Source organism: Pelobates fuscus, chromosome 7, assembly GCF_036172605.1.
Source record: "Pelobates fuscus isolate aPelFus1 chromosome 7, aPelFus1.pri, whole genome shotgun sequence".
NCBI lineage: Eukaryota > Metazoa > Chordata > Amphibia > Anura > Pelobatidae > Pelobates > Pelobates fuscus.
The window spans coordinates 66,883,969-66,899,299 of NC_086323.1; the positions used below are offsets into that span (position 1 = coordinate 66,883,969).

General features: G+C 44.3%; 1 protein-coding gene across 1 annotated transcript in view; it reads left to right on the forward strand.

The window, feature by feature from the left end:
* The first annotated feature begins 13,111 nt into the window (after nucleotides 1-13,111).
* Nucleotides 13,112-15,331, forward strand: part of LRRC8D (leucine rich repeat containing 8 VRAC subunit D) — a 107,509-nt gene continuing 105,289 nt past the window's right edge. The window contains exon 1 of the mRNA XM_063428369.1: nucleotides 13,112-13,267. The gene's annotated coding sequence lies outside the window, so the exon portion shown is untranslated. The remainder of the gene's footprint in view (nucleotides 13,268-15,331) is intronic.

Here is a 15,331-nt window from a genome sequence, read left to right on the forward strand (position 1 = left end):
ATGGAATAGGCTCATTAATTTAAAAAAAACTACTACTCTTCACATGCTCTTGCTTAAGTATGATTCTCTAACACTGTAGCATGTTTCCTTTCTTCTACGCTCACTACATACACTTTTTCTCTGTCTGACTGTATAACAGGAGCTTCTGCCTGGTAGTAAGAAAGTAAGGAGAGGAGTGGACCTGTGAGTGCTTAGAAAGCGTAGAGCTAGCACGTCATTAGACGCATTTATGCCAAGCTCAGGGTGCTGTCTGCACAGTATGCCCTTGGTTGGCCATCCTGAATGATAGGCAGGTAGACTAGCATGTATTCATGCCAGGCTAACCATCTAATTCTTCATGCAGACATGCCCCCTTTTTGGGCATGTTTGTCCCTTTGGGCGGTTCTGGTTATGAAATTCACATCCTTTCACCCCACGAATCGAAATCCTGTTTCACAGAACACTGCTGTTAGGGGGTCAGGATTTACTTGAAAGATGAAAGCGAGAGATTAGCATAGGGTATGTGTTTTCTAAAAGCTATATCCCGAGTTTCCCTCCAGCACCACCTCCACCAAATAAATAACGCTTGGGAAGTATAACTGTGCTGTTTAGTTTTTAGTGTTGATAAGATTCTGTAATTAGGCCCATCATTCTGTAATTTAGTGGGTTTAGTTTTTTCTGTTGATAAGATTCTGTAATTAGGCCCATCATAATTGTCAGCACCAGGACCAGTTGGCTCTTAATCCTGTCCATGAATTAAGGGGATAAGATAACCAAGACCTGCACTGAAGAAGCTAATACCATCATGAAAAATGTATTTCACTTTATGACACTGTTTATAGCAAAAGTAACAATGCTTTTAGCAAATATGAAAAGACTTGGGGACCATATGCGTCAAAACAATCACATTATTGTAAAGAACTAGATAGGTCTCCTGTGATCAATCTGTAAAGCCTGTGTGAAAATAAACACAGGTGTTTGGAAGACAGTAGACTTGCAGTACATTACCCAACTATCCCTGTTACATTTTTTAGTTGACTTACATGGGTTAATACCTTGCATTTAAGAGCATATTCAGATCCCAGGGCCAACCACTTTGGCCTTCACCTTTGTCCAATGATTGAATGGGTTACACAGTCCCACTAATCTCATTCTACCCTTGGGTTTGTCCATTTGCCTCGGGACTCCCTGACTTTAAAATGCAGGCTAAATGCGGTTATTATGATTGAAGCATTTGTTTCTAAAAGTCTACCACCATGACTAGATGAATCATTCAAGTCCCTTCAGCAGATATGGGATACAAAGGGCAGGTAGTGTGGAGATGAAACGAAAACACGTTTAGAGTAAGACTGGGTGATGCTTTATAGACTTCCTTTTTGTTTTTAATATGTACTAATAAAGGAGATGTTTATCTTCAAAGAGTTAGCATCTTTGTGTTTGCCAGTGAAGCTCAGCCTAATCAATCAGACATAGCTTTGTTTTTAGACTCCTCAAACTAAGATAATTCCCACAGCAGAGATGGATTTCAATCCTTCAGAAGATTGTCTAGGAGCACATCTGGAAGATGGTGGTTTGCCTACATCAGCTAACGTTGAGTTGCATTATAATGACAGTACGCCCTTCACTAAATGTAACATGAAAGGCATAAAACTTAAATTTACAACTATGATGAGAGAAGAGTTGGGGGGTTCTTAGAGAAGAGATGGGAAGCACTGAGAGGTGGATTTATATATCTCGCACTCATACTGGTCAAACACTGGTCAAAGATTTTTAGGGTCATAGGGGACCTTGAAATGTGAACCCAAAACTTTTCCTGGCTGTGTAGCCTTTTTGCTATGTGCTTGCTGTACCATACTTGAAAGCCAGGCTCTGCAGCAGGAACACTGAATTTACTGGAACTTCCATAGCCTCACCATGTGCTTTCAAGAATGTAATAATCTAATCTAGCAGGATGTCTGATGAAAAGACAGTTCTTCAATCCATGAAGTGGCAACCTACAATCATATTGAAAAAAACAAACAAAAAACAAACAAATAGATGTTTATAAGAAAAAACCCTCCCATGGTGGTGAAGGTGCTACCACATGGTGATTTTAGTGCTCAGATATCATGGGATCCATGTAGGTTGACAAAGATTTCCTAGCTTTCCCAGTCTTGCTAGTTGAGTTCATCACACATATATACACTGAACAAAATTATAAACGCAACACTTTTGTTTTTGACCCCATTTTTCATGAGCTGAACTCAAATACTTTTTCTATGTACACAAAAGGCCTATTACTCTCAAATATTGTTCAAAAATCTGTCTAAATCTGTGTTAGTGAGCACTTCTCCTTTGCCGAGATAATCCATCCACCTCACAGGTGTGGCATATCAAGATGCTGATTAGACAGCATGATTATTGCACAGGTGTGCCTTAGGCTGGCCACAATAAAAGGCCACTCTAAAATGTGCAGTTTTATCACACAGCACAATGCTACAGATGTCGTAAGTTTTGAGGGAGCGTGCAATTGGTATGCTGACTGCAAGAATGTCCACCAGAGCTGTTGCCTGTGAATTGAATGTTAATTTCTCTACCATAAGTCATCTCCAAAGGCGTTTCAGAGAATTTGGCAGTACGTCCAACTGGCCTCACAACCGCAGCCCAGGACCTCCACATCCAGCATCTTCACCTCCAAGATCATTTGAGACCAGCCACCAGGACAGCTGCTGCAACAGTCGGTTTGCATAAGCAAAGAATTTTTGCACAAACTGTCAGAAACCTTCTCAGGAAAGCTAATCTGCATGCTTGTCGTCCTCATTGGGGTCTCGACCTGACTGCAGTTTGCCATCGTAACCTACTTGAGTGGCCAAATTCTCACATTTGATAGTGTCTGGCACTTTGGAGATGTGTTCTCTTCACGGATGAATCCCAGTTTTCACTGTACAGGGCAGATGGCAGACAGCATGTATGGCGTCATGTGGGTGAATGGTGGGGTTATGGTATGGGCAGGCATATGTTATGGACAATGAACAAAGGTGCATTTTATTGATGGCATTTTGAATGCACAGAAATACCGTGATGAGATCCTGAGGCTCATTGTTGTGCCATTCATCCACGACCATTACCTCATGTTGCAGCATGATAATGCATGGCCGCATGTTGCAAGGATCTGTACACAATTCCTGGAACCTGAAAACATCCCAGTTGCATGGCCAGCATACTCACTGGACGTGTCACCCAATGAGCATGTTTGGGATGCTCTGGATCAGCCTATACGACAGGGTGTTCCAGGCCCGGCCAATATCCAGCAACTTCCCACAGCCATTGAAGAGGAGTGGACCAACATTCCACAGGCCACAATCAACAACCTGATCAACTGTATGCGAAGGAGATGTGTTGCACTGCGTGAGGAAAATGGTGGTCACATTAGATACGGACTGTGTTTTGGACCCCTCCGCAACCCCTAATACATTAAAACTGCACATTTTAGAGTGACCTTTTATTGTGGCCGGCCTAAGGCACACCTGTGCAATAATCATGCTGTCTAATCAGCATCTTGATATGCCACACCTGTGAGGTGGATGGATTATCTCGGCAAAGGAGAAGTGCTCACTAACACAGATTTAGACAGATTTGTGAACAATATTTGAGAGAAATAGGCCTTTTGTGTACATAGAAAAAATCTTAGATCTGAAAAATGGGGGCAAAACTATTTTGTTCAGTATATGTATATATACAAACACGGCAAGTTAGGGGGGCGTGGCTGACCACCGAGCAAGATGGCCGCATAAGGACTTGCTCCGGCACTGAACTCTACTAAATAAGCATTTAAAGGCACAAATAAGCGTTTTCAACGAACACAACTGAACGCCCTAAACAACACAAACACGGCAAGTTATATGCTTTTAGTGATACGAGTGTCAGGGTACCTGAAGTCTCTACCTCTGGGAGAGGTAGAGACTTAGACGTCTATCCATCCGGACGGTCTGTTTCCCCTGTTCCTCGCGGTCCACCCGGTCACATAAACGCCGGCCGCGAGGGAGTCACTTCCTTTTGTAGCATGACGTCCGGAAGTCGACGTCATGACGCCAACCCGGAACGACCTGTCACTCCATTGTGTGGAGACTAATCAGGACTCGTCGGAGGCGTGTCTACCCTTCTGAGCCAGGGTATTTAACAGTGCTTCTCTCATTTGCTCATTGCCCTGTCGTGGTTCTAGCCTGTCTAGTCACACAGTGCTCTGGTATTTTCAGTTATCCCTTTGGTTCCGACCCGGCTTGTTTGTCTTACTCTGTTTACCTCTGTTATCCTTGACCCGGCTTGTTCCTCGCTTACCTGTCCTCTCGTTCCCTCGACCTCGGCTTGTCTCTGACCATTCTCTATATTCTCCGTACGTTAGTCCGGCCATTCTAAGGTCCGGTATACGTATCCTGTACCTGTTTGTACTCTGCGTGTTGGATCCCTGTCCCGATCCTGACAACGAGCTGGAACAGCATTCACAGTTTTTTTTCTCCATTTGAAACTGATAGGACATTAATATGAACTCAACAAGAAAGAATTTCTAACACATTGCACCGCTGATCTTGTTTTCTGCCTTATCAGTACTTAGAGAAGGGATTTATTGATAGGGGAACATTGCCATGGACTACATCCAAGGAATAATGGTTACTGTAAATAGAAAACAATTTTCCTTCTCCCAGGTTTAAGTGTTGCCACAGTTGGGGATTTATTCTTATTATAGTACTATGTAATATTTGAAAAATGTTTATTTTTTTCTTTTTAAATTTCTTTTAAATTTAGGGTAGATTAAGCCATACAGATTTAATTTCACAATTCTTGCTTTGGATGAAAAAACACTGCAAGTGCAAGCATAGTTTGATTTTAAGCCCAAATCTTTAGAACTCCGCAGAGAAAATTGTAGAGATCGCGAACAGGATTGAAATATGGCAAATAAGACAAAGCTCTTTTTAAGGAAATTTCAAGAACAAAAGAAAACAGTGTGGACAGTTAAACAGGAAGGCGACCAGGCAGAAGATATATTTTAACTTTGAAAATCATTCTGCACAAGCCGTGCTGGTTATCACATTAGATTACTGTAATTCTTCTAATTTTGTACAAAGACGGAGTACAAGGGTACTTGGCATGCTGGATTAACACTGTAGCCATGTTCATTCGCCTCTTTCGTCCACAGTCTTCCATAATGTGTGTGAATGGACAATTTGTAGACAAAGAAACATTGCTGTCTTTATGTAGCAAAGAACATTGAAATAGAACAAAATAACTGACGTTAATCTACCAGACAGGCACAAATCCTGAAGCACTATTCTAATAGGGTAATTCACTAAATTGTGAAAATGGTGGAATTTCAGTCGTCATGGCAATTATCATATTTACTGAAGGTAAATTCAGTAAGAATTCGCTCAGCCCAAAAATCAGTGATTTAAACAGGAAATATCTGCATGCAGTGGTTGCTTACCCCTATTGTACAAATATATAGATCTTGATGTACTTGAATATATCAAAGGAGATAAAACACAGAAGAAACACTAGTGCAGGTGGTACTTATACATAAGTAAAGATACAAACGAGTATAGGAAAAAAAAAAACACAATTTTCCGAGCCTGCAGTGGTGCTCTTGCAGAGCTTGCGAGAACTCGAACACGTGTTCTGTAGCTCACACCTGGCAGAGCTGCAGACTGGAGAGCGATCCAACTGGTCCACCAGGAAAATGGTATGTCAAAGTGGGGAGGCTTGTCACAGCCTCCCCACAATCTGCGCACTCTTACGGCCTTCTCCCACACCCCTTGCCCCCAGCATGCACCCCTACACCCTGTCCCCCGACAGCCTGCTTCCCCACACCCTCTCATCCCACACCCTGCCCTCCACAGCCTGCAACCCCCCCACACCCTGCTACCCCACAGCCTTCTCCCACACCCCTTAGCCCCAGCAAGCATCCCTACACCCTCTCCCCAATACCCTGCACCCCCACGCTGCCCCCAGCATGCACCCCTACACCCTGCAGCCCCACTGTAACGAAAATATACCCCAACTCGCAGGATTCAACTCAACAAAAGACAACACAGAGGAGAGATACGTCTACCGGACCTTAGAATGGCCGAACTCGACGTATATGAGAGGAGACGAAGGAACGATCCGAGGTCAAGGGCCGTCTTCCATTCGTGGTCTTTCTTAATACGTATTAAATTGTATGCACCTCTAAGGTCCAATTTAGTGAATACAGTAGCATGTTTCAGCCTGTCAAACAATTATGTGATTAAAGGTGTAGGGTATGCATTTTGATAGTGATTTTATTTAGACCTCTATAATCGATACACGGTCTTAAATCACCTTCTTTCTTAGATACGAAGAAGAACCCCGCTCCAGCCGGAGAAGAGGATCTCCTAATGAACCCCTTTTCTAGTGATTCCTTAACATACTCCTCCATGATACGGTTTTCTTGAATAGATAAAGGGTACACCCTGCCCTTTGGAGGTATAGTGCCAGGCAATAAATCAAGAGCACAATCATAGGGTCTGTGAGGTGGTAATTTATCAGCTTCCCTTTTAATCGAATACAGTCTTGAGAAACAAGTACTGAGGAGGTATAACAGTAGACAAAGGAGGAGTAGTAGGAACATTAATAGAATTTAAAGGGGTGACTTTAATCATACAAGATTCGTGGCAGGCTTTGCTCCATGATTTTAATTGTTCCGACTCCCAGTCAAAAATGGGATTGTGAGAACGTAACCATGGGTACCCTAACACGATATGAGAAGAGGGAGAGGTGATAACCTGGAACTGAACAGTCTCAAAGTGTAAAACCCCTGTGTACATGAATAATGGTACAGTTTCATGGGTAACGACTGGAGTACTTAAAGGTCTACCATCTATGGCCTCAATGGCCAAGGGTATCTCCCTCTCTCTGATGGGAATGTTGTGTTTCGTAACAAACCAGAGTCTATGAAGTTCTTAGCAGCCCCGGAATCAACCAAGGCTAGTATGCTTTCAGCTATACAACTTTCTCCCATATGAAGAGAAACAGGGAGAAGCAAACGGTTAGGAGGCAATTTAGGAGACTTAGATATCACACCCAAGGCCAGTCCCCTATAAGGTCTTAGGTGCGAGAGTTTCCCGGAAGCACAGGACATTCCTTTATCGTATGGTCTCTCCTACCACAGTATAGGCAGAGTCCGTCCCTTCTTCTATGCAATTTTTCAGTATCAGAGAGTTTGGCAACCCCTAATTGCATGGGTTCCTCCTCAGATACTCTGAAACTCTCAGGTTTATCAACTTTGGGGTTATTAGGTGTAACTAAATGTTTATTCCTGTTCTTGGCATAGAGCCTGTCACGAATTCTGTTATCTATATCTATGAGGTAGTCAATAAGGTCCTCTAATGCAATAGGAAGCTCCCTAGCTGCTACCTAATCCAATATAGTGTCAGATAAACCTTCCATAAATGCAGTAGTTAACCCATTGTTGGTCCAATCTACCTGTGAAGCAAGGGTATGAAACTGAATGGCATAGTCAGCCACAGACCTAGAGCCCTGTTTGATTCTCATTAATGTTCTGGCGGCATTCTTTGACCTTTTAGTGGTGTCAAAAGTTCTACGGAAAGCCGTAAGGAAATTATTGAAATTATGCACCATAGGTCCATTGGCTTCCCAAATAGGATTTGCCCACTCAAATGCTTTGTCAGTAAGTTGATGCATCAAAAACCCCACTTTAGACCTATCAGTGGGAAAGGAACGTGGATACATCTCAAAGTGGAATTCTATTTGATTAATGAAACCTCTGCATGTCTTAGCCTCCCCTCCATACCTGGGAGGGGGTGTTAAATGGGGCGAAGTATTAGGCATAGTGGATACTTTGGGAAGAAGAGGTGTAGGAGGGTTAGGTGCGGTTGCAGGAATAGTTCTAGACAAGAGCGTCTGGAGAGCCTGAGGTATCTGATCCATACGGTGGTCCTGCTCTACAAACCTAGCCTCATGAGAAGCCATTTGCTGAGCTAAATCTGCGGGGTCCATGGCCCTATCGTAATGTAACGAAAATATACCCCAACTCGCAGGATTCAACTCAACAAAAGACAACACAGAGGAGAGATACGTCTACCGGACCATAGAATGGCCGGACTCGACGTATATGATAGGAGACAGAGTCAGGAACGATCAGGATAAAGAGATAACGTAGTCAGAAACAAAGCCAAGGTCAAACAAAGCGAAGGAACACAACAAGCGCTAAAGGGAACTGCAACAGAAACCACGATAGGGCAAGGACTAAGGGAAAAAGGTGAGTTTAAGTACCTTCTAAATTAATGTGATTGGCTCCTGTCATATCCACACCCCCAAAAGGTAAGTGTATGGGGAGTGTGACATGACAGGGGCCAATGGGAGCCTTTTGCCAATTTAGGCTCCCACTGTTTCTTTAAGAGTGCGCCCAAGACCCGCAGCGCGCTCTTAGATTCAGGCGGGACACGTGACCGCTTCTTGCGGTCACTGCCCGCCTTCCTGTTGCAGCCGTCGGATGAGCCGCACGCGGCTCGTGCAGCAGCAGGATCGCATGCGGCTCGAAGAGAGGACCGCGGCCGGCCCCTGGATAAGGTAAGTAACGCTACACCCACACCTTGTCCCCCACACCATGCCCTGAGCATGCACCCCCACACCCTGTCCCCAGCATGCACTCTTGGCATGTTTTTGGTGTGGGGGGGGGGAGCATTTTCTTTGGATCCAGGCATCACAATGTCTTGGGCCGGCCCTGCCGCACAACATCCAGGTGGATGATTTAATTATATTAATTAGTGGCAGGCAGGGGCGTAGCTAACTGAGGCCCGAATCTGCTGCCTGGTAAGTCCATGTTCTCCCATCTAATGCCAATGTGCCCCATCTACCATATCTAATGCCAAAGCTCTCCGAGCTAAAGCCCCAGTGCCCCTCCTCTACCATCTAATGCCCCAATGCCCCTGCTCCCATATCTAATGCCCCAGTGCCCCTGATCTCTCATCTAAGGCCCCAGTTCCCCTGTTTCCACATCTAGTGCCCCTGCTACTGTATCTAATGCCCCAGTACCCCTGCTCTCCCACCTAATGCCCCAGTGCCCCTGCTCCCTATCTACCCCAGTGCCCGTGCTCCCCATCTACCCCAGTGTCCCTCTGCTATCATTTATCCCAGAGCCCCTGCTCCCCCTATCTACTGCTATATCTGTGAAGATTTTACACACAGGGCGCCTGAAGACCTAAGGCCTGCTCTGTGTGTAAGCTTTGTGTTGTGCATAGTCACTAGTACCTTTTTCTGCTCAGATTAAAGATATCTTTTTGAAACTCACCTTAGTTTTTTTTTAGTTATACATAAGGAATAACTACGTAAGGAGTTTTATTTTTTTTATTATAAAAATGGTCTTTGTGAATGGGCAGAGCTTAAGCAAAGTTCCAATTTCGTTGCCATGCAAATTTGCCCAAAATCCACCAGTCAGAAAAATCCACAAAAAAGACGTCATGGACAAAGGAGAACTAAATGGCAACACGAATTGAAACGAAATATAATAAATATAAACAGAGGCAAGTGGCACTGGGAGAATATAATCATATATTTATAAGGGCCATACTGAAAGGAAAGCTAATTAAACAAAAAGAGAAAATAAATAAAAAAATAAACACCCCAGCAACCATAACAATGCCACTTAATAAATTATAATAGAACATGATGAATAAACAAGAGATAAAATGACATGTATCTTTTATATTTATTGATGTGTTCATTAGGTGGTGTCTGAAATATGGGACAAAAGCATTGACAACAGGAAAGTGAAATACAGAATGAGTAATAGGCTTTGTGCCTTAAATCTAGGGCAGAGTCAAGATTTTCTCAATACAGACACAATGGCTGTAATAGTCCATCATAAATATTCTACACAGCAACTCATTGGTTGTGGTTTAGTTAGTTCTAATGTTAATATTCATCTGCTCCCTCAGTCCATTAATAAACAGTCATCTAGAAAAATCAGTACAGCACACTGTAATATTGTAGAAGATATTGATAAAGATAATAAAAGAAACACACTAAATACCATAACTATTATGGGCAAGGAGTCCTCCAGGGCTGTCCAACATTAATCTGTCAAACTGTTACGATCAGTTTGACACTTAGCAAGTCAGATGCTAGAAAGGGGGGGGGGGGGAAGACACAGAAGGAAGGGGGAGAGAGAGAGAAACACAGAAAGGGGAAAGGAAGGGGGAGAGAGACACGGGAAGAAGGGGGAAGAGAGGGAGAAACATGGAGAAGAAGGGGGAGAGAGAGAGAGAGAGAGAGAGAGAGAGAGAAAGAGAGACACGGCAGGAATGGGGGAGAGAGAGACAGACACGTAAGGAAGGTACGGAAAGAGACACGGAAGGAAGGTAAGGAAGGTACGGAGAGAGACACGGAAGGAAGGGGCGGAAAGAGACCTGGAAGGAAGGGGCGGAAAGAGAGACACAAGGAAGGAAGGGGCGGAAAGAGAGACACAAGGAAGGAAGGGGCGGAAAGAGAGACACAAGGAAGGAAGGGGCGGAAAGAGAGACACAAGGAAGGAAGGGGCGGAAAGAGAGACACAAGGAAGGAAGGGGCGGAAAGAGAGACACAAGGAAGGAAGGGGCGGAAAGAGAGACACAAGGAAGGAAGGGGCGGAAAGAGAGACACAAGGAAGGAAGGGGCGGAAAGAGAGACACAAGGAAGGAAGGGGCGGAAAGAGAGACACAAGGAAGGAAGGGGCGGAAAGAGAGACACAAGGAAGGAAGGGGCGGAAAGAGAGACACAAGGAAGGAAGGGGCGGAAAGAGAGACACAAGGAAGGAAGGGGCGGAAAGAGAGACACAAGGAAGGAAGGGGCGGAAAGAGAGACACAAGGAAGGGGCGGAAAGAGAGACACAAGGAAGGAAGGGGCGGAAAGAGAGACACAAGGAAGGAAGGGGCGGAAAGAGAGACAAGGAAGGAAGGGGCGGAAAGAGAGACAAGGAAGGAAGGGGCAGAAAGAGAGACAAGGAAGGAAGGGGCAGAAAGAGAGACAAGGAAGGAAGGGGCGGAAAGAGAGACAAGGAAGGAAGGGGCGGAAAGAGAGACACACGGAAGGGGCGGAAAGAGAGACACAAGGAAGGAAGGGGCGGAAAGAGAGACAAGGAAGGAAGGGGCGGAAAGAGAGACACGGAAGGAAGGGGCGGAAAGAGAGACACACGGAAGGAAGGGGCAGAAAGAGAGACACATGGAAGGAAGGGGCGGAAAGAGAGACACACGGAAGGAAGGGGCGGAAAGAGAGACACACGGAAGGAAGGGGCGGAAAGAGAGACACACGGAAGGAAGGGGCGGAAAGAGAGACACACGGAAGGAAGGGGCGGAAAGAGAGACACAAGGAAGGAAGGGGCGGAAAGAGAGACACAAGGAAGGAAAGAGTACAGTAGTATATATTAATATATGTATATATTAATAGTGGTCACTTTCATTATTTTTTCCAGCTAGCACAGTCATCTGCAATAGTGAGTATACCCATTTTAGCATAAACACATTAACTATTTAGTTTTAACACTGTTTTTAATTGCTTTCATTGCTTATGTTTGTATACTCACTATGCTCTTACCAGTATTTAAATTCAACACTTTTATTTTTAACACTATTACTATTTATTTGCCCCCCACATTTTAGTGTAGGACCCACCAATAATGGGGTACTTTGAAAGTAGTGGTGGGCTTAACAACATATGGCCATATGGTGGAACCAAATCCCCATTTTTATACTTAGGCATTTTAGTAGCCTTCGTTGTTTTTTTGTAGTCTGAGTGCGCCGCAACTATTTATTTTCTCATTCATGAAGTTTTGGTCAGAGCGGCAGCACCTTTCATACAAATTTCAGGTCTCAGGAGTGCCCCCTATCCTTTTTCTGTTCATAGGCTAGGGTGGTGGCAAAATGACTTGCACTGGCCCTGTCTATGAGTGTGTGTATATTTGTGACTATGTATAAATGTGTCATGGGGGGTGGAAGGGGGGCACTTTACAGTTACTGTAAGCGTATTCCCTGTATGACAGGATGTTTGGAGATCACATATTCTGTGATCTTGGCTCTATGCAGGTAAACAGCAACAAAAACAAAGAAAAAATGGGAATCTTACCACAACTGTCTGCCTTCAGTCAGTGTGTCTCTCCTTATAATGATCAATGTACTATAGAAAGGCAGGTAGGGCCAGACATTTGTATACAATATGCCCACAGACAGAACACCTGACACATGGCAACAGTTACAAAGCTGAAAGGGCCGGAGATACATTTGACAAATGGCGAGCATGTTATGCAATCTGCTCCCCTCCCCTCCCGTGTGTGGCTGGGTTCTCCTCTTCTGCCTCCCAGACAGTGTGTGTGTGGAGCCTGGCCATCCAGGAAGCACCCGCCTGCCTCCTCTGCAGGTCACGGACACTGAGTGAGAGCACAGAGAGAGCAGGGACTGGATGAGACCACAGAGAGAAACACTCTGAGCACACAGAGAGAGAGACAGAGCAGGCACTGAAAGAGACCACAGAGAGAAACACTCTGAGCACACAGAGATAGAGAGAGAGCAGGCACTGAAAGAGAGCACACAGAGAAAGAACTGGATGAGTGGAGAGACCCACAACCCAGGCACTGTGGATGAGGGCGGAGAGAGACAGAGACAGCAGGCACCAGGCACTGTGGATGAGAGCACAGAGAGAGACAGCAGGCACTGTGGATGAGAGCACAGAGAGAGACAGCAGGCACTGTGGATGAGAGCACAGAGAGAGACAGCAGGCACTGTGGATGAGAGCACAGAGAGAGACAGCAGGCACTGTGGATGAGAGCACAGAGAGAGACAGCAGGCACTGTGGATGAGAGCACAGAGAGAGACAGCAGGCACTGTGGATGAGAGCACAGAGAGAGACAGCAGGCACTGTGGATGAGAGCACAGAGAGAGACAGCAGGCACTGTGGATGAGAGCACAGAGAGAGACAGCAGGCACTGTGGATGAGAGCACAGAGAGAGACAGCAGGCACTGTGGATGAGAGCACAGAGAGAGAGACAGCAGGCACTGTGGATGAGAGCACAGAGAGAGAGAGACAGCAGGCACTGTGGATGAGAGCACAGAGAGAGAGAGACAGCAGGCACTGTGGATGAGAGCACAGAGAGAGAGAGACAGCAGGCACTGTGGATGAGAGCACAGAGAGAGACAGCAGGCACTGTGGATGAGAGCACAGAGAGAGACAGCAGGCACTGTGGATGAGAGCACAGAGAGAGAAGACACTGGATGAAAGGAGGTACCTGCAGCGTGCTGGCTCAGCTCAGGTAACAAGCATCTCATTCTGAGAATAGACATTTTACCCTATCCCTAGACAAGCGGATTAACCCACTAAAGCACTCTACCCCTCACGAAGCAGAGCTTGTAACAATAGTTTTTGCACCCCATACACACAGACTGATATTTCCTGTTAGCAATGGATAATGCATGCTCTCATATCTAATCAGTTTAATAAGCCATGGCACGAGAAGGGTTATGAGAGAGTTTCACACATTGAGCCTACGAACAGGAAGTCTGTGTTCTAAATAGCTCACTGCTCTGCAGGTGTGAGAGAGCTCCCACGTGCTGCACTTGTATTGCAGATCTCCATGTACATACAGCATTGTTAGAATGTTGTGTATCACTTGATGCTGATTGGAATCTCAGATCCTGTGCTGCTGTATAGACAATCTGTTTACCTACCTACCTACCTACATAGATAGTGTGGGATCCCTTCTTAGATATTTTATTTCCCTGCTGCAGGCAAATTGCATTGCCCATCAATCTGTTGAAATGCTATACCTGGGTATTTGGCAATCGAACTGTTTTTTTCTGTTTGCTGCCAATTGCTATGGGAATTTAAGGGGAAGGTTGTCTTAATCATGTTTTCTAGCAGGCTAGGTAGTTCTAGGGATGCTGGGTTTGCAGTGTAAGTCTGGGTGTTTCTTTAAGAGAAGGGTTTATAACGATTTCTGCTCCAATGCCAGTCACCCAATTTCTGTTATCAGATCGTACTAGTGTGACTTTACTCTAATCTCTAAATACATATCACGTGTCTCAGTGCAAATAGATATAAAAATAATGTTGGCTGTGTCAGAAATAATTGATAATAATTCATAGTCGTGCAGTGGAGATAAGTTTGGTGCTAGGGTTTACACTTCTCATTACATTCCTAACAAAATAAAAACCCATATGATGTGTAAATTGCCAAATTCAAACATTGCCAGCACAATTATTTAATTTTGATTTTCATTGTATCTTTGATCTCTCTAGTGTATCTATCTACACACACACACACACACACACATATATATTTGTACTCTTAACACCAAAAACTATAGCCATGAACTTAATGTAAAGCTATTTAAATTTTTATATATATATATATATATATATATATATATATGTTTAAGGCCGTAAGGCCCCCTTCCTACCTTGCCGTACGCACGCTGTTCACCTCGCTTCCGTGACAGCTGAATTTCCAATCTCATCCACCGCTCTTCCGGTCTCGGCGTCCTCTCCGTGCCACCGATCCTCCGTTCGTGCATATTCATCTAATTTGGTCCCCTAAACGAACCACCTTAAATACGAAAACCAGGTAATCGGCAAATAGCCGCGTTCGGGCTATTTGACGTTCGACAATACACAATCCCGTTGTACTTTTTTTTTTTCTCTCCCCACTAATGGTTTTTTAAGTCAAAGGTGGTTCCCCTACTGCAATTAGTTCAATGCACGTATTGATTCCTGCAGCCAGTCTCATACTCATCAAATTTGGTTCCCTCAAATCAATCAACAGAGATTGACATTTTTAATTATGTGTGTCATTAAGAAGTAGAAGCTCAGTTTCAGTTAGAGGCTGGCTCTGTAATTGTAAAATAAGTTGTACTGTAATTGTAAGGTTATTACTGTGAGGTTTTTGTCATTCTTGTGCTTTGACTTAAATAGACATATTTACCCAGGAGATAAGGAGGATGTTGATGATCTCTTAACCCCTTAAGGACCAAACTTCTGGAATAAAAGGGAATAATGACATGTCACACATGTCATGTGTCCTTAACCCCTTAAGGACACATGACATGTGTGACATGTCATGATTCCCTTTTATTTCAGAAGTTTGGTCCTTAAGGGGTTAAGGGGTTAAATGACTTTATATAGTTCTGCGCTCCATGGAAGGTCCACTTAAGGCAGACCTGTTACCAAATCCTATCTACACCTGATTTTATTTAAACAGCCCACGGTTTCTAAAAATGTCAAATAACCTGTCATTGCAAAGTTAATTACTCATGCTGTTTCATTTATAATTGTCTCAACCCTTTCACCATGCTATGAATAGAGGGGCCTCATTTAACAGG